We start from the raw sequence: 20,046 nt of genomic DNA on the forward strand, positions 1-20,046 counted from the left end.
GAATTGTAGGTTTGAAAACGCCACTTTTAGAAAATGGGCATTTTCTTGCTTACACATTCTACGCCTTTGCCTGTCTATAGAATACACGTCTGGGTCAGGATAACAGTTGGGCTGTTTGTGCATTCACTCTAGACAGTCACACAAAGGGAGCTGAGGTGTGCCCTGCATATCCTGATGGCCCATCACCAGGCTGTTGGGTTTTCCTGAGCGAGAGTGGTGGGAGGAGTTGTAACTGACACCTGAATAGGGATGTGCCTGTCCTCACACAAAGCAGTCTCCATCCCTCTGGAGTGTGCCAGGAGCCAGGTCAGGGAAAGGCAGGGTCTTGTGCACTACAAAGACTTTCCTTTTAAATTTGCCTACTTCAAAGGCAGAAAGGGTATCTGTACTGGACCTCTGATAACTCAAAATCAGAACACTTTTGGACTAAGAACATTTTGCCAGGAAGAAGAGCTGGAGAAGCTGCCAGAAGAGACTGACACTTTGCTGCTTGCTTTACTGTGTTGGCCTCCTGCTTTGCTGCTTCTGTCCTGGGAGTGAAAGTACTGGACTTTGCTTTTTAAATCCTGCTTCCAAAGTTCTATAAGGGCTTGAGTTGAGCTTGCATCCTGCTAAGTTGTCCCAGGTCCATCAAAGACTTCAACTGCCAGTGCCTGGGCTCCACTGCTGAGAGTTCTGACTCGCCAAGTGGTGCCAAATCCAGGTCCTGGGTCCTTGGAAGTGCAACCTGGTGATCTTAAGGAGAAAATTCACGCATCAACTCCCAGCACCGTTTTATTGATGCATTGCTGCAAAAGATTGACACATCACTGATGTCTGTGCCGAAGCGTGGTTCCTGCTTAGTGCATCATCCATGGCTTTCACTGCAAGCCCCAGCTTGCCATCGCAGCGCACCAGAAAAATTGCTGCAGTGTGAGTTTTGAGCACCATGTCACCGACGTCTGTGACACCCACGCCGATGCAGCACCTGCTCGAGTTGTGGAATTGAGTCAGCTCCTGTTTCGCCACCGTCACATCGACGCAGCACGTCTGGGTGCCAATTCTTTAGACACTGTATCGCAGTAAGGAACCGAGGCCGCGTGTCCAGAAACTGAGGCATCACCTCCCCTAGCAGTAAGGAACGGACGCATCATCTCCCCTGCCTAGCAGTAAGGAACTAACATATCACCACCCCTACCAGAAAGGAACTTATGCATCTCCTCCCCTGTGTAGTAAGGAAACAACGCATCATTTTGGATTTACTGTGCCTCACCGCCCCTGTCCCTCACACCGTTTTTGATTTTTGATGCATCTAAGGTACTTTGTGCTAAACAAACGCATCCAATGATTTCAATGGCCTAAGCTTACTTATTCTTTTAAAAGTGATATTTTGACTTGTGTATGTTGGATTTTTGCCATTTTGGCTTGTTTTATTCAGATGCATTTTGGCTAGTTTTCAAAACTGGTGTGGACTCCTTTTGTAGTGTTTTCACTGTGTTACTGTGTGTGTGCGTACAAGTCCTTTACATATTGCCTCTGAGATAAGCCTGACTGCTCGTGCCAAGCTGCCAAAGGGGTGAGCAGGGTTATCTTATCTGTGCGACTCCTTACCCTGAATAGAGAGAGGGTCCCTACTTGCACAGGGTGCAAACCACTGCCAACTAGAGACTCCATTGTAGTCTACACCACTTCTCTCTATGCCACTCTACTCTACACCACCTCACTCTACAGCACTGCACTCTACAGCACTGCTGTCTCCGCCACTGAACTCTACGCCACTCTACTCTGCACTGCTGCACTCTGCAGCACTGCACTCTATGCCAGTATACTCTACTCTGCACCACTCTACGCCACTGCACACTATGTCACTCTACGTTTCACCACTTTACGCCACTCTACACTGCTCCACTGTATTCTACGCCGATATATTAAACGCCACGGCCCTCTGCACCGCTACACTCTACTATGCACCATTATAATCTAGGCCACTGCATTCTATGCTGCTGAATTGTACGCCACTGGATTCTATGATGCTGCACTATACGCCACTGTGCTCTACCCCACTGTACTCTGCAACACTCTATGCCAGTGTGCTCTACACCAATCCACTCTACTCTACACCACTCCACTGTGTGTCACTGTACACCACAGCACTCTACTCTGCACCACTTTACTCTATGCCACTGCACGCTATACCACTGCACTCTACCCCACTGCTCTCTACTCAACAACACTCTACTTTAATCCATTCTACTCTACGCCACTGCACTCTATGCCAAAAGCGCTCTATGCCACTACACACCACTGAACTCTATTACACTCTACTCTGCAACACTGCACTCTATGCCACTAAAATCTATGCCACTGTATTCTATACTACTGCATTCTATGCAAATGCACTCCACGCCACTCTACTATGCATTACTTTACTCTGCATCACTCCACTCAATGCCACTGCATTCTACAGCTCCCTAGTCTATGCCATTGCATTCTAATCTGATCTGCTCTCGGCCACTGCACCCTATGCCACTCCACTCTGCACTACTGCACTCTACACCACTGTTACTCTACGCCACTGCACCCTGCTCTACACCACTCCACTCTGCACGACTCTACGCCACTGCACTCTATACCACTCTACTATGCACCACTCCACTGTGTACCACTGCAATATATGCCACTGTACTCTACACCACTCTACTCCATTCCACTCTGCACCACTGCACTTTACGCCACTGTACTCTACGCCACTGTACTCTACGCCACTGCACTCTACGCCACTGCACTCTACTATACACCATTCTAATCTACGCCACTGCGTTCTACAACTTTACATTGTACACTGCTGAATTCTATGCCACTGCTCTATAACACACTGCACTCTATGCCTCTATACTTTGCAACACTCTATGCCAATGCACGCTACACCAGTCCACTCTACTCTTCTCCAATCCACTGTACACCACTCTATGTGACTACACTCTATGACACTCCAATACACAACCTCTATGCCACTCCAATATACGGCACTCTATTTCACTCCAATACACGACACTCTATGTCACTCCAATACACGACACTCTGTGTCACTCCAATACACGACACTCTATGCCACTCCAATACACAACACTCTACGACACTTCAATACACGACACTCTATGCCACTCCACTCTATGACACTCCGTGCCACTCTTCTCTACCCCACTAACATTTAGCCCTTCTGAACAGCAGCCACGCTGGTGTTTAAATCTCTAAAACACGTTGGCAAAGGAAATAGCTCCTGCATAGGCGAGACCTATTGGCTTTGTCAATGCCTGTTATAAGGAGAGGCCCAGCCACTTCCACAAACTTCGGTCTTGACGCTTTTTGGTCGCGGGCCATAAAATGAACTTTGTTAGGGTCAAACCGGCCTTTGGGACTATACAGGGGTATGACCCCATTACCCTTAGGTGCACATCTGCTTCTGGTAAGGCTGTATGTAATTGTGAAAATGTACACCGGTGTGTATCAAAAGATGCTGATCCGGTAGTAACAGAAATGAGGTGTGGATGCACATTTACACTGTGGGGGAAACATTTGCAGACATTCCATTGACTGCACTCAATTGTATCAGCTTCCGTTATGCTTATGATGCATATAAACATTGAAGAAACAGCCATACATTCATTCTATTAAAGTGTGAATGGATAATTTAAGATGACTTGTAAATACGAAACACTATGGTTCGAATCCAGGTTGCTTTCCCCATGCAACAGCCCCCTACGATTTATTTAGTAAATTATTCAGGCCAAAATCAATATTCCATCAGTGCTGTAATATCGGTGTCAGAATGTCCGCTCAGTGGTAGACCTTAGATTTCGTAGCTTCAAAGGTAGCCAGCAGTGATGACATCCGAGCAAACACAACCTGCCGAGCAAGTTTCAAAGAGCGAAAGCAAAGGCTGCAGAAAAAACCCACATCACAGGCATCCATAAAACAAAACATACACAGTATGCTGCTGAAACATGAAGCCACGGTGTTGCAATCTTAAGCGGCGGGGAGAAGCCCAGTTATGAGCATAAGGCGCACAGGACTAGAAAAACCTATGCTAGCACCGGGACTCAGATGTTGAGAGCAAGCCAGCCAATCAGATTTTTTCAGAAATCAGTCAATAACTGCTATCATTGGACTGATTTGGGATCTCTCCTTCCACTGTTCATTTTAAGATCTGTCAAAGAGCAGAGGTGGAAAGACTGGACGTGGGGAGGGGAAATCAGTATGCCAGGCACTGTTAACACATTGATGTCGCAATAGCATGAATGACTTCTGAGCTGGTCAATAACGTTATTTATTGTCCCTTACCCAATTTATGAGCCCTTGATAAAAATCTGAGCCCATAAGTGGGGTGTAGCCCGATACTAGCGTTATTGACCAGCACCGTGTGTAATAATCCTATTTTTGCACTCACCAGGACCATAGCCACTTCACACTCACTGTCGCTGGGTAAAAGCACTGGAAGGTGGTTGTATGACACTACAACGCGGGCTATTACCACGCGTGCCATTACAACTCTGTTTTTACAACGCAAGTCGTTACAACGACTTGTGCAGTAAGCGCTGAATAGTGGAATAGTTTAATTTTCTATTCCAACTCCAGCCCACGTTACAGTAGGGAAGGTGTTGGAATATAAAATTAAACTATTCCCTATCCAACAGCGCCCTCCAGCGCAAGTCGTTGTAACGACTTGCGTTGTAAAAGCAGAGTAGTAATGGCAGCGCGTGGTAATGCCCGCGTTGTAAAGGCTGCTCACCCTGGAAGGTGGTCCTTAACAGAAGCAGTAAAGGGAAGTTTAAAACTAGGCCAAATCGCAACCGACCAAGTTGTCGGAAGTCAACAGAGAGCAGAAACAAAACAGAGCTCAGCTACTGGGAAGCAGGGAAAAAAACGAGAGTAGTGTCTATTTTGCTACTGCATTGTTGTCGTTCTGGCAATGTTACATTCCATTAAAGCTGTATTTCACTTCTCACGCCTGTTTTTTTTTCTGGTTTGTATGCATTTTCTTGTCATCATAGTGTCTATTATGTGCCCAAAGGTGGCTGAAGGAAGATTATATCCACTTTATAGTCTCACGCACACCGAGGACGCAGCAGGTGCCGCAAGAAGAACCTGCTCATGACGCAGGACTTCACCTGCAACTGGCAGAAATATGAAAAGTAAATTCTACAGAAATATTCACATTCCAAACGGAAGACGGCAGGCATCATGGTACCCCCTGCTGCACAGACACTGAGTATAAGTCATCTCCGTTACTCAGGGAATACAGACCAACACTGCACAAAATGCACACCACAAAGGCAATACAACTCCCAAATCCCCTGAGTCTGGACAAGACAAAATACAATATGAAAGAGAAGAAACAAGACATCAAAGACCCCCCGCCCTCACCACCCAAAAAATGTACGTACAGAAAGCAAAAGAGAAATATATTAAACATGACAAAAACATTGAAACTAGAAAGTTCCCCTTTAACTTGTGACGAACCACTGAAAGTGTGTTATTTTCACTTTATGGATATGCCGCCTCACAATGCAGGACTCCACCAGAGACTGAGAGCAAGTCATGGCCATTGCAATTATGCGGCATGGTTGACTAAATTATGTGGCAAGCAAAGGCAAATTATGCTGTGTCATGAGTCAAATTTTGGGATAGAACTACTACATTATTTACTCATTGGCACACTTGTTGGCACTGTCTGGACATAGGTTGAACCTCATTAATACCAGTTTAACACCCAAATGTAGCAGAAGCAACAGAAAGGTGACCAGTCAACCTTTGCAAAGGGCCTTCCATTGCACAGCAACATGTGCCCGCGATTTTGGTAACTTTTGAACCGTTTGACCTAGATTTTTTTGTTAGAATCTGCACATTATGCAGGAGATGATGGCTTAAATCCAAAACTGTGTGAAAAATACCACAGCATTACATAATTCTAGTGGCCCTGCAGTAAATTCAGGGGCGTAGCTTCCATTGGTGCAGCAGGTGCAGTGGCACAGGGGCCCAGAGGCCACATCTAATTCTATTGAACCCCATTCATTCCCCCACCACTGGCCATTTACACTTCAAAGGAGACCCCACATTAGCTATCACTGGTGTATAAACTTCTGTTGAACCTCATTCACTCCCCCATCACTGGCCTTCTAAATTTCCACTAAACCCCACTCATTTCTCCATCAATGCTGTATGCACCTGTCTGGAACCCACTCAGTCCCTCGTCACTGTTGTGTGCACCTCTGTGACCACTGAGCCCTGATTATTGCTGTATTTTATCATTCATTCAGCAAGGAGGGGCTCATTTTCTTCCTTGCACAAGGGCTAGAGATAAACTGTCAATGTGACTGAGTAAGTAATATGAAAACCAAACTCGATATGAACACCCTGCATGGGACACAGTCTACATTATAGCAATGTATCCCTGCACAGACACGAGACACAACACTAACCCTCGTGTTTCCACCCCACATGTTTAATGGTTTCCTATCAGTTCGTTAGCTGTACTCGGGAACCTCGGATTAAGGGCCTGAATGGCAGTTGTGTTGGGTGCTTCACTAGAGGGTCATGTGTGTGACAGTTGGCACAAGACACCAGTCAAGCCTCGCTCAGGAAACCAACAAGCCCAAGCATGTGTCGTGCTCGAATGTGATTCTTCGCTGCGATTGGGTATTTCCTGATCTCGAGCCCCTGTCGCATCTGTGGCGCTGCCTCGCGCACCATCTGCCCAGGGTTCAGCCTGGACATTTCGGAGGCTGTGTCTTTAAGAGAACCGGTGCCCATGCCAGCTGGGGCAGCTGAATGTGGCAGCAGTATGTTTCTTTTATATTGGTCCATAACATGAAAGAATGCCAAATATAGCAACAGAGTATAGGGGCATATGTGAACCACTGAAAGAAATTGTAATATTTTAATTAAAAATGCCCAACTTTAGTGTTTTTTTTCTGAGCAGCAGCTTTTGTGACAGCGCTGGCTCTGCAGTGGGGCACATTTGTGAACGGGGCTTGGAGAGTATGGAAGGGTGTGGCAGGAGTCAGCTGAGGTGCCACGGACGGGCGGGTGCATGGCTGTCAACCAACCCCAGGGTTCAAAGGGGACATCCGCTGGAGTTACATTAACCAAACCCCTTCCCTTGGAGGCCATTCTCTTGGCTGACTCGGCTGTTTCTTGCCAGCGGACTTTAAAAGGCACACACCCCCGGTGGGTCACACGGCCTCTCGTTCCTGCTGCCGGGTGACGCCTCAGAGGCCCCGGTGGGCGCTGATGGCGCATTCAAGGCACTTTCAAGGACGTTATGTCCGAGGAACTTTTTAGAAACCCTGTAAAGTAACTGGGACGTTGCAGCAAAGTTCAGTGAATTTACTTAATTCCAACCTAATATTCTTTAACTTTGCACTGTTATTTACAAAGGATGTGCCATGCTGGAACTCTGGAGAAAGGACAGTCGGAAAACAAGTCATTGTTGGGGATTGGGACAGTCACAGAAGAGGCAAGGGCAGGGGAGTAGCCATAATTGGTGCAGCGGGTGCAGCGGCACCGGGGCAAACAGCCAAGGGGGGCCATTGAACCCTGTTAATTGCTGTCTCTTACTGCCCCCAAGAGCTGTCAAGGGATCCATGTTCCATGCTTACACCAGGGCCCATGGCAACCTTGCTACGGGACATGACAAGGGGTTGTCAGTAACGCGCCCGGCTGAAGGTAACCCTATAGCAGATTAGTTAGCAGCAAATGTCAGTTCTGTGGCAGGGGGGTGGGGTCAGCCCTAGGAACACCTGGCTGTGATGGAAACACGCGGAATGCTTGCAGAGCCGGTGCCCAAGGGCGTGTGGGGGAGGAGATCAGAGCATCTCTCTCCACAGCAGCACCGGACCCGGGCACAGCCTGCAATCCGAAGGCATTCGGGCATGTCCCGACCACAGCTCTGCCGGCCCCGCCTGCACGTGCAGTCTCCACACGCACCAGGCGCGTCTGCAGCTAAAGAAGGAAAGTGGAGATAGGAGAGAACCAGGACAAGCGACGTTTGGGACAACTATAGAAAATAAAGAGTACTTGAGCCATTCTAGCTGTTAAAGGGAAACTTGCTAAGCAGGATCCGTAGGGGAGAGTGGCACTAGGAAGTGGAATGCTCCTCGGTGCCTCGTCAGAGGTAGGAAGCGCTATACAAATGTAAATACAATCACAGCTCGAGTTGTGAAACACTCCTCCTGCTGCTATCACGAGGGAGGCGCCCAGTGCACACACACAGCCTCTAGGCGCTGGACACTTGCACACGTGCATTGCTTGGTCTCCGCTCCCTTTCCAGCCCCTGCGGTGAGAAGGAATCCTCACGCCCCTCTAGGCGCTCCTTACCTGGGTACGGGTCTTGGCTGGGCAGCGGCTCCTCCTGCCCAGGCAGGGCGGCCCTGTCCCCTCTTCGTGCCCCCGGGTGCCTAGAAAAGAAGGCAGCTCGAGCCCGCGGCGTATCCAGAGCGGACAAAGGGCCCAGGGTCCCCGGCTGCAGCACAGATCCCGGCGGAGGCTGACACCGCTCCCCGGACGGCAGCATGCAGGGAAAGCAGCGACCAGCCTCGGCGGCGACACTTAACTTCGTTCGGAAACAGAGCGCAGCACAGCGAGTGGGTGGGAGGAGACACCCAGCGGCAGGCTGTGGTACTACAGCGCCTACAGGCTCAAGCAACTCTGAGCCATCAATATGTTAGGGGGGGGGGGTGGGGGGGACTGATCAGCTCACCTGAAGTGGAGAGGTTTCATCACAAGAAAACATTGCACTTTGATAAAAGCGTATTTTATAAGATCTCATTCTACTATTTCAGACGAGAGACCACTTTCTTAATAAAAACTTGAAGCAGGTCTCCATTCCGAGGCATTTCCCCCTCCATTTCGTTCTTGGATCTGAGACTGTCAGTGGTGCGATGGGGCTTTCTGACTATGACTAATGCTCTGCAAACTTGAGCTATTCGTTAAGATGTATTGACCAAGTTCGCATTTGACTGCTACATTAACATATGCATTTTCCACCGGATATAGTTTACGTTTGAAAAGTGGCAAACTCGTGCTCCCCAGCAGCACACACGCGGCAAACAGGGTCGGAATGGGCCAGAAAAGGTGCTTGAAATGGGCAGATGCGCAAGGTACCCAGTTCTTGCACTACTTTCATTTGAAATTGACGGCAGTCTTAGCATTTCCCCAATGCTTTTAACGAGGGTACTGGCACTTCTCAGTAGCAGCCATGTACTCTGGTTAGAGGAATACCTGTACTTTTTAATTTCCATTTCAGCAATAATAATCAAAGTGTCCCGATTAGCAAATCAGATAGCTTAAAAGGTGTCCCACATTTGCAAGCTGTGGCAGTTTTGAACTAGTAGAGACAAGCTGTATAGGTGTTTTGCAAGGCAGTGGTGTCACACATAATGATAGGGTCCCACTGCAGAATGTGAAGAGGAGCCCCTAAGTCTGCCTTGTTGCTCAGATATTCATTGTCCCTGGGAGGAATGGGGCTACCTTGAGTGGGATGTGCCCCCCTCCCCACCCCCCGAAGAGTAGGGAGGGGGCCTCCTGCTCCACGGGGGCTGTAGGAGCCTTTGTTACACCCCTGCTGCAAAGTATGGGAGACTTCAAGCGTTTGTGTTTGAAGCAGACAATGTTTGTGGTAAAATTAGGAAAATCAGGAATAAAAACCGGCCTTCATGTCCATAAACAGACCAAAAACAGGCCCCAAAATAGCCAAATAAACGACCCTCACAGTGATCTGTCATATCAGATATGTCATATCTAGTGCCGGGACACCCCCGTCGGGGGTAGCTGTGTGCTTAATAAGCTTCTTAAATAAATAAATGGCACTGCCAGTTTGCCCTATAGCCCCGCCTGGCTCTGACAGCAAAAGATAAACATAGAAAGCTCACACTGCAGCCGCATGAACCTGCTGCTCTAACTCCCCATCTACAAGCACAGCCTTGTCAGAGGCTGGTATGTGAATGCAGGTATGTCAGCTTCAAGGGGCCATAACTATCTATAAAATACGTAGGGACCAAAACACCAATACAACTTTTGTTGTTGAGAAATCAAAGACTGATGCAGAAAGCGCGCACACAGTTTGAAAGTCCTACAAAACTACAGATATAACAGAAGCACACCAAACAAATGTTGGCAACACAGTAGTCCATCTGTTGTCACTTGTTCGCTCTTCATAAGCAAGCCCTCTTTGCCTAGTGCCCACTCCAACGTAGTGTTCCTCACATATGGTGGTGTTAATTGGTGCTAACCAATATATCCTACAACAGCAGAGATGCCTGAGTCTGGTCTTGTGTGTGTGCATGTGTTTGTGAGAGAGAGCGAGAAAAAGAGAGAGCGCTCTACCAAGCATCCCAACATCATAACTTATTGTGGAAGGACCCTCACCTGGCTCTTTCCACCGAGGATCAGTGCTTGATTTGTGAAAAATGACAGTGCTGGGGCCAAATGTTTTTCGAAGGAGCTTGCCACCAGCACTTCTGAATTACGGGGTTGGAAAATACCAAAGTTGCCTCGTCTTGATTTCACCTCATTCCTCATAGGTCAACACCCTACTTCTTTTTTGTTGTGTTACATCAACCTTGCAGGTTCTTTCTTATTCCTGCTCGCTGCCTTTGTCACTATTTTACCCCTTCTCCTTTCTTCCTTTTCTGATCTTTTCTTTCTCTCTCTGTGGATCACAATCAGATCTTAACAAATAAGTTCCTGTCCCCAAAACTGAGTAGCAGTGACCATCACCACAAACCACCTGCTCAAATTAAGCACTGAATGCCAACCACCTTCATGAGAAAATACCTTAAGGTCAGGCAAGCACTCAATCATACTACTAACATGCATGAAATTATGAGAGGCCTTTCCCCTCACCACCTCAGCATCACTGGACTTGGCTTCACTAACTCATCACCTCCCATTTTGGAATCTGTTCTCCCAATCAGATCTGACAATCTCCTGAATAATAGAGCACTTGGGTGTGGCAGCATGGGATAGGAACTCTTTCTAGAGCCCCAGGGAAATCAGGTATTCCTGAGTTTAGGTTGTAACAATCAGAACATATTCTCTCTCGTGCCCTAGGGTTTACCTTAATGTTGTACCAAAAACTGATTACCAAGTGCACCCCTTTAGCTATGACCTTCAGTGATGTGAGGTCAAGAACGCTAAGGCTTGCTCAGGGAACTGGTGTGTGGCACAGACTCCGAGCTCAATTCAGCAAGCAACAGCATTCAATAATTCATTGTCCAGTCAGTGTCTTTACCTAAAAAAGAAAAGTACTTTATTCAAGCAAATAGTAAAATACTACATATATCAAAACTGCAGAAGGTAAGAAAATACAAACATAGTTTGTCTGGAGAGTCAGTATTAATTTGAGTTTACTCCCAGGTTCTTTCAGGTACCATCACATAATTGATGCAAAAGCACAGTCGGTGGCCTCAAAGGTTGTGCTGTTGGCTGGGTGGGACACCACACGGCTGCTGTGAATGCTTACTCTTGCTTATGGTGTAGCAGCGCCTGGCTCTGTCCCAGCCAGCTAGTCTATCAACATGTTCCGTGAGCAATGAGGTTATGCGCAGGTGCGCAAAGCACATCCAGGACGGGCTATGGCACACCAGTGGGCAGAAGTCTCACTTGCTCAAGTTGGTTGGGGAAAAGGATTTCTCCCTTGTTGTGTCTTCCTTAGGCCCCAGTCACAAACCTGCCACCCAAACAAATGTAGAGCTCACTCCAAGTAGCATTGATGATTGTATTGAGGCTGGAACTGCTGGAGCACAGACACCATGCTTCGTTAGAGCCAAGCAATTAAAGACACTTTCTGTTCTGGTGATGAAACTGGCAATCGCAGTTACAAATTTCTTTAGCGGCGAGTCATCACAGGCGCTTTGTCGTTCAGTGATGAAACCGTCCATCATGGTTGAGAACTTCTCTAGCATCCTGCTAACCTTTTGGGATGTGTTCTTCAGAGCCACTCCCCTCTTCTCTGGTGGCTCTTGCACCACTCTCCACAGACCAACTATGGGGATTGAAGTGCAGATCTGGAAAGCAAGTGGCCAGCTTCATGGAGATCCAGGATCACAAGGCCTTGCCACAAGATCATGCGGTGCAGATCCATCCTTGTGCTACCACAGGATGTACTTCCTGAATTGCCCTTCAAAGACCCTCTCTACTAGTCATCCTTCTTTTGTGCAGAGATACTTCATGTGCCCATCGCAAGAGGTCAGCGGGCTCCTTTCTTCAAGATTGTTCAATGCAGCTTTCCTGGCAGGTTGTAGAACTTCCAGAAAAATATTCTTGAACCTGGCAAAGGGTTGTTGCCTGTCATGGATCCCAACCCCACAGCTCAGATGTCTTTCTCAGTCTCCACTCATGCACTACCCATGGCACTGGTTGATGAGAAGTCCTGGCACAAAGACTGGGTGTTCCTGCCACATACGTATAACAGTTTGCCAACAGAGATGATGGGTTCCAGAGGTTTAGCTACGGGATCAGTTTCAGTCAGTTCCTCACTTTTGCACGTCCCTCCTGGATTGGTTAAGCCACAGTCTTAGTCCTCCACTGTCAACAGGACAGGGTGGTGGGGATGGGCCAAGTTGACTGATGAACCCAAAACAAAGGGAAACAAGAGCCAGAACAGTCCTCACTCAGTTGCATTTCACCAGTTGGGGATAACACCTCTTGCATAAGAATGGCACAGGAAGGTTTCAAGGTCTGCTCCTACATTTTAAAGTGGTCATCTGTCTTATTACTCACACTTCATTCATTGAAAAGAACCACAGGAATGCTTTGGGGGAGCTTTGGGGCATATTAGCAAGAACCTCGCTAAAATTATCGCTGTTTTAGCAGCAGGAAACTGCTGCTAAAATGGCGATAATGGGCTTGCTAATATGCGTTATAGAATTCCAATAGAAGCCCAAGTTAGATGTCCTGCCCATCTAACCTGGGCTTCTATTGGAATTCTAGAATGCATATTAGCAAGCCCAATATCGCCGTTTTAGCGGCAGTTTCCTGCCGCTAAAACAGCGATAATTTTAACGAGGTACTTGCTAATATGTCCCTTTGTATTTCACATTGCTGTCTGGCAGGCTATTCCCAACCTCTGTCGTAGGTACTAATCACACACTGCAGATCCAAAATGGATTCCTGGGCTGCAACAGCCAACCACTGCTGATATGCTCAGCACTCATTCTACTGCACCTAAAAAGAGCTAACATACATGCAACATCCATGCCAACAATGGCCTGCCCTGCCTGTATAATCACTCACGGCCACCACTATGGATCCTGTAAAATCTTGTGAGCTGTCTGCAATCCTGCTCAGAAAGCCTGGGTGTACATGGTGCACCCCTCCACACTGTAGCGCCCAGCTCTGTGTTTTCAAGTAGCACAGTGGGCGGGCCTTCAGCATACACGTGATTATTGTGCGCTCTGAAGCTTCGAAAAATATCCAAAAACTCACTACACAGGGACCTTGAGGAAGTGTTGCATGCTCCTCTGAGCCATAAAAGGGAACTGTTTGGTCCAAGGAGACACACTCTATTCCCCATCCCAAATCTGAATGCCCAATAATCCGCCATTGCAAAAACATGGTCATGAGGTTGGCAAAAATGGTGCGAAAGTTAATCTGCATTCTCTTTCTGTAATCCTCAAATAAAAGAGAGGGACCCAGCACCAAAGAGGTAGGGTACCAAAAGGACAAATGTCAAGACAGGGATTCCCCTTTCGGTAGAATTACATATCAAACATACTCACACTCACAGTATTACATTCAAAGATGAACAAAGAGGAAATGTAAAAGTGACTTCAAAAACATATACAATTTATTCAAACAAATGTTAAAAACCAATATGCTCAAACATAGGTACTATATCAATCAATAAAAATAATAATACATGTTATCATATACATATATATATATACAATAAAAATACATATACAAAAGTGGGAAACACAAATAAGGAAAAATGATTCCTATTAGAGCGAAAAGAGTACAATAGTCATATAGTAATCACACTCTAATACATATGTCACTTCACAGACTTAGCGTATTTTCACTCAAGTAAGCCCTGATTGCGTATGCCCTGATTGCGTGCTATCCGGATCTAGGCAGACTGCTGGCGGTTTTGCATTCATTGTGGTCGGGATTACGAAGTAACCCGTGAGGTTTTATAAAGTTGGAATTGACGATTGGAACTGACTAAACCGATTTTTTAAGATTCATGCTGATGCTATACAAGACACTTGCCACGCTTGACGAGTTATCGCGTAGTAGGAACAACATAGCAATACCATTGTCCATCAACTGTTGTTTTTGCATTTGTCACCCCGAGTGGGACGGGTATGCCCAGACGTGGGTCCCATGCTCTCCATGCCACTGAGTCAAGCTATCCTGGCTGATGAGGGCTGAACGTCCGCAACCGGTCCTAGGATGCTGGTTTCCAGTCCAGGGAGGACCTGGCCTAGCAGTTCAGGCTAGACTGTTCCCATTGGGTGCATGGTCAAGACTGATTTGCATATGGCTGGGTCAAATACGATGGATTAAGGCCCAGATCTCTGTACTGGGGTGAATATATGACATTGTTCTGCATTCTGTCCATCAACTGTTGTTTTTGCATTTGTCACCCCGAGTGGGACGGGTATGCCCAGATGTGGGTCCCGTGCTCTCCATGCCACTGGAATCAAGCTTTCCTGGCTGAAGAGGGTAGAAACTCTGAAACCGGTCCTAGAATGCTTGTTTCCAGTCCAGGGACGACCTGGCTTGACAGTTCGGGCTGGACTGTTCCCATGAGGCACAGGGTCAAGACTGATTTGCATATGGCTGGGTTCAAACTGGAATGGCATGGTGAGCAAAAAATTGATGGATTTAGGCCCAGATCTCTGTACTGGGGTGAATGTATGACATTGTTCTGCATTCTGTCCATCAACTGTTGTTTTTGCATTTTTCATTCTTCTAAGGTCTGTGGTAAATATTTTAGTAATTTACCTTGATCAGAATTTCTAGGCAATATCAATAAGTTCAAGTATGAAGAGCAGAGTCCGTGGTGGTTCGAATTCAGGGTCTTTATTCAGTAACTCGAGTTAAGGGAGAGTGCTCCGTCACCTGAGGAGGATCGGAAGAATCTCTAACATTATTATCTGAACACACAGTATTTATAGCAGGAAAAGAGGAAGGAGCTTCCCTTCAATGTATGCCCGGATCATACGTTAACATAAAACAGAAGTCATGTAGGCCCGGATCATATGTTGCAATAAAACAGAAGTCATGACCATAAAAGGAGGCAGCGTCATGAAAGAGTGAAGACATGGTAGAGGAGATAAGGCTGAGTCATGATTTAGAATGAGGAAGCACAAGAGAGGCGAAGGTGTGGAGAAATAACACTAGGCTGGTTCCTTAGATAAGGGAGAGGTGGTCGTGACAGGATGTCTGTTTGTCGTGGTTTAACAGAATGGGGCCTATTTCTCGGAATTGGCCCAATTGTAGGGAAATGGTTACAGATGGGGGCAGGGGGGGGGTCTTGTTCTCGGCATCGGCTTAACCACAGTAATGCACGGTTTGAGTGAGGCAGTTGGTTCTCGGAGTCGCTTTGACCATAAGGATGAGCGTTTGACTTATTTTTGGGGAAGGAGAGCGCGTGTGTAACTACATGAGGCGCATGATCAGCGCGTGATCGGTTCGTGCTCGTTTTTCTCGGGTGCTCGTATTTTCGTGTGCTCGTGTTTTGGCATGATGGGCTCGGGGACGTGACGGAAGAGGGTGTATGATGGGACATAACTGTATGATAAATAATCATTTTCCACATTCCCTCCTTGTCCCATAATATACCCTTCTAAAATTCTTTGCTTTTTCTAGTCCACCTCTATACTCATTAGGTCGTTTACTTGTTCCTGTAACATGATTCTTTCTCTTTCTTTCTTTCTGGTCTGGGTTTTGGGAATGCAGGTAGTGATACAGAAACTACAGAGTGCTGGACCGCACTGAATACAGAGGCAGCAGGTGAAGAGAATAGCTAGAGAAAAACCTAGGACTGCAAGCACCTTCCATCCCCATGAGGACAGGAGGCTCCAGAGCCAACCCATCAGGGACCAGGCACCAGTGTCTGCATCTAGTTTTCTGGAAAGTATATGAAGGCGGGAAATAGCGGCATACACCGAGGGTGCATTATCTGGGATAAATATACAGCAGCTGGACCCGATCAGTTCACATACACCACCACGGTCAGCCAATATGATGTCTAGGACCATACGGTTTTGTAACGTCATGAGTCTGTCGGCAGCCATCTCAGCGGTGATGTTACTTAATGCACCGGATGTTTCGTTAATGGCTCCCTGGACTACACAAGTCAGTTGTCTTATGTGGCGGCTGTTGATCATAGGCCCCCAGAATGGGATGACTCCTTTAAAGAAATCGCCAGCCTCTTGGCCCGCTGTATCTTGAGCATCTATGGCCCCCCTTCGCCGTCTATTAATTACAGTCGGGGGGTCACTGAGATGATAATCTGCTGGGGCGGTGTAGGTTGGGGGAAGGAGAAATGCAATGTAGCATTTTCCAGACCAGCCTTGAGGTAACCAAGTGCGCGCGTGGGGTCCACAGATAAAGTAGGTGTTGGGGGCAGTGGCCATCGTTGGGAAATTTGGATCAGGTAGGATGTAGGTCTTGTTACATTCACTATCTCCCATTTTCTGACCCTTGCCCTTTCCTCTTACGCAGAATAGGCCCTGGTGGGGCACGGCCCATCCTCCCTGGTCTGTCTGTCTTTTCTGGACTGAAAATGTCTCCCTAAAGGAGGTGGTGTCATTAAAGAGGGAGTAACTGGTGTTTTCACTAATGTCTGCTCGTCCCCATGTTGCTGTGAGAGTTACCATCCTTGCGACGGCTCGTACTGTTTTTGCTTTTATCTCATTCCAGGTACTAGCGTTTTTGATCGGGGTTTCAGGAATGTTCCTAACAGAGGCGGAAAATATCATAGAGAGTGCATAGGTAGATCCAGCATAGCCAAAAGGGAGAGGAATAAAAGGCATTCCTCCGTGCACAGAATGTGGCATTAAACCACAGACCCAACAATTCGTTTTGTTAATCACCAATTGATGTTGGTGAAGTGTGGAGATGAATGTGTTATTGAAGAACTCTTTTCTTCTGTTCATGAGATGTGGAGGAAGATCTACGTGTGAATGCATAGCAGTATTATTCAAGGGCGCGGGGGAAGACGGCGGGAAAGCTAGATGAAGGAACCAACCTAGACAAGCCATGATGCAGAAAATAAGAACCATGATAGAAAGGAAAAGGGTAACTTTGTCATGTAACAGTTTCGCACAATGAGTCTTCATCTTCATAATTTCGGCTGCTTAATCTTTGAGAGGAGAAAAATGCACCAGTAACCGGACTCTTCCCAGCAACCGCTTCACCAAGCGTCCGTCTTGGGCTTAAATAGCCACTGGCAGGCCGGATTCAGATGCAAATGTCTCAAGTCTGTTTGGGGTAGGATCACAGCCGCGATTTGTACTCTTCTTGGGGTAAAAGTTCTGGGAGGGGTGAAATAAAGTCTGTCGTTTCAGTGTCTTTAAAGTCTGTTTTTTCAGTGTCTCTGGTCTCAGGATCAGCAACAGTGTCCGGAGTTGGTCCGTAGAAGGGTTTGCAATGCGACACGTGCAACCACCCTTTCCGTCCCTCGACCTTGATGGCGGTCCTCGTCGTCAGCAGCACCAGTTTGGGGGACGTCCACCTTTTCTCCAGAGGGCTGGTTCGATCAAAATTTCTGACGAGCACCCATTGACCAGGCTGAAGGGGGTGCTCATCGGGCGCGGTCTTGTCTGGAAAGGCTGCAGCCACCTGTGAACCGCAAGAACGTAGTGCAGACATCAAAGAAGCCAGGTAATCTGTCAGTACATTTGCATCAATGTCAATTAGCTTTTTAGGAGATGGGACACCCCAGATGTTCGGAGGCCTCCCAAATGTAATTTCATAGGGGGACAGACCCGTCCGGGAATGTGCCACCATTCTCATATAGAAGAGGGCAACCGGAAGAGCTGTAACCCAATCTATTTGTTTGTCAGCGCATATTTTTGCTAGTTTTGTTTTTAATGTCTGGTTATGTCGTTCGACTAGGCCTGCTGCTTGTGGATGCCTAACACAGTGAAACTTCCAGGTGTATCCTAGCAGTAAGGAGACAGCTTCCATCAATTTAGAGGAGAATGGTTGTCCGTTGTCAGAGTAAATGACTCTTGGCAACCCGTAGCGAGGGAAGAATTCCCTCACCAATTGCTTGGCAGTCATCTGGGCACCATAGTCTGGGACGGGGTATGCTTCAGTCCATCGAGTTAAGGTACAGACTACTACGAGGACATACTTATATCCCCGACATCTCTCCATCTGTATGTAGTCCATTTGTAGGACTTCAAAGGGGTGATCTGGAGGATGGAACCCTCCTTGTTCAACGGATACACTTTTCCCTGGATTGAACTGACAGCAAACCATACAGGTTCGTACTTTTTGTTTGGCTGCTGCACGCAGATGCTTGTTGTGCCATATCAGATTCAGACTGTCTAACATTCCTTTCTCTCCTAGATGTGCGGGACCATGAGCAGTTTCTATCATTATGGGGACCATTAGGTCAGGGAGAAACCATTTGGACTTGTCCTGTGTTACCCAACCTTGATCTGTGTGTGAACCTCCCTCCTCTTCCCATTTTCTCTTTTCGGTTTCTGTGGCTTGATTTTGGATGTCTACTACATCCTTGGTCGGATCGATAACTGGACAGATAGTACTAATGGTGGTTTCGGTGTTTAGTGATTCTGTCTGAGCAGCATGTTTAGCTGTGGCGTCAGCCAGAGCATTACCTCTGGTGATAGAGTCTACAACTTTGGTGTGTGCTTTACATTTTAGTATGGCTATTTCTGTGGGTTTGTGTATTGACTCTAGTAGCTGGAGGATAAGGTCTCCATGTTGGATCTTGGTTCCATGAGAGGTCAGGAAACCTCTCTCTTTCCAAAGGATGTCGAAATTATGAACTACCCCGAATGCATATTGTGAGTCGGTGTAGATGTTGACTCGTTTTCCTTTGGACCATTCACATGCTTGGGTGAGAGCTATTAGTTCTGCTGCTTGTGCAGAATGTACAGGTATTCTGGCTGCTAGAAGGACGGTGTTTTCTGTAGTGACAGCATAGGCTGCTGAGAGTTCGCCTGATTGGAGGCGCATACAGGAACCGTCTACAAACAGTGTATGTTCTGGTGTACTTAGAGGGACATCTGTAAGATCAGACCGGGGTTTTGTAACTAGTTCGACCACCTCTAAGCAGTCATGAACCTGGTTGTCAACTGGAACCGTAGGCAGTAGCGTAGCTGGGTTGAGGATATTGCACCTTTTGATGATAATATGGGGTTGGAACAGAGTGACTTCATAACCTGTGAGGCGAGCTATGGTTAAGTGTTGTGTCTGTGTCCTATTCAAAAGCAATTCTACTGCATGTGGAACTTGTACTTCAAGGGAGTGTCCTAGTACTATGGAATCACTTTGTCGTATTGCTAGAGCTGTAGCTGCAACAGATTTCAGGCAGGCCGGCAAACCTTGTGCTACAGGGTCAAGAGTGCTAGAAAAATAAGCACAGGGACGGTGTTTGTTAGCTTGTGTTTGTGTGAGTACTGACAAGGCTGTACCTTCCCGTTCTGTGACAAAGAGGACAAAAGGTTTGGCATAGTCAGGTGTGGCTAGGACAGGTGCAGAGCATAATGCCTGTTTGAGGGTGTCAAAAGCAAAAGTGTGCTCAGGTGTCCATGGCAATGGGGAAGAGGTTGTGCTTGTTAGCTGTATCAGGGGTTTGGCCAGGTATGCAAACTGGGGAATCCACTGTCTACAGTAAGACGTGAGACCAATAAAAGCACGGACTTCTTTCTGTGTCTTGGGGACAGGAATGTTAAAAATGAGTTGAATTCTTTCAGGTGTGAGTGCCCTACCCTCCTTTGACAGCAGGTGTCCTAGGTAGGCCACCTGCTGTAAACACAATTGTAATTTCGAGGGTGACACCTTGTGGCCATGTTGTGCAAG

At 47.1% G+C, this 20,046-nt stretch overlaps 1 protein-coding gene across 1 annotated transcript in view; it reads right to left on the reverse strand.

The window, feature by feature from the left end:
• The window catches only part of MOB3B (MOB kinase activator 3B), a 492,992-nt gene extending 484,394 nt beyond the window's left edge, over nt 1–8,598 (reverse strand). The window contains exon 1 of the mRNA XM_078676717.1: nt 8,356–8,598. The gene's annotated coding sequence lies outside the window, so the exon portion shown is untranslated. The remainder of the gene's footprint in view (nt 1–8,355) is intronic.
• Nucleotides 8,599–20,046: the final 11,448 nt, after the last annotated feature.

Source organism: Lissotriton helveticus, chromosome 2_1 (genome assembly GCF_964261635.1).
Source record: "Lissotriton helveticus chromosome 2_1, aLisHel1.1, whole genome shotgun sequence".
NCBI lineage: Eukaryota > Metazoa > Chordata > Amphibia > Caudata > Salamandridae > Lissotriton > Lissotriton helveticus.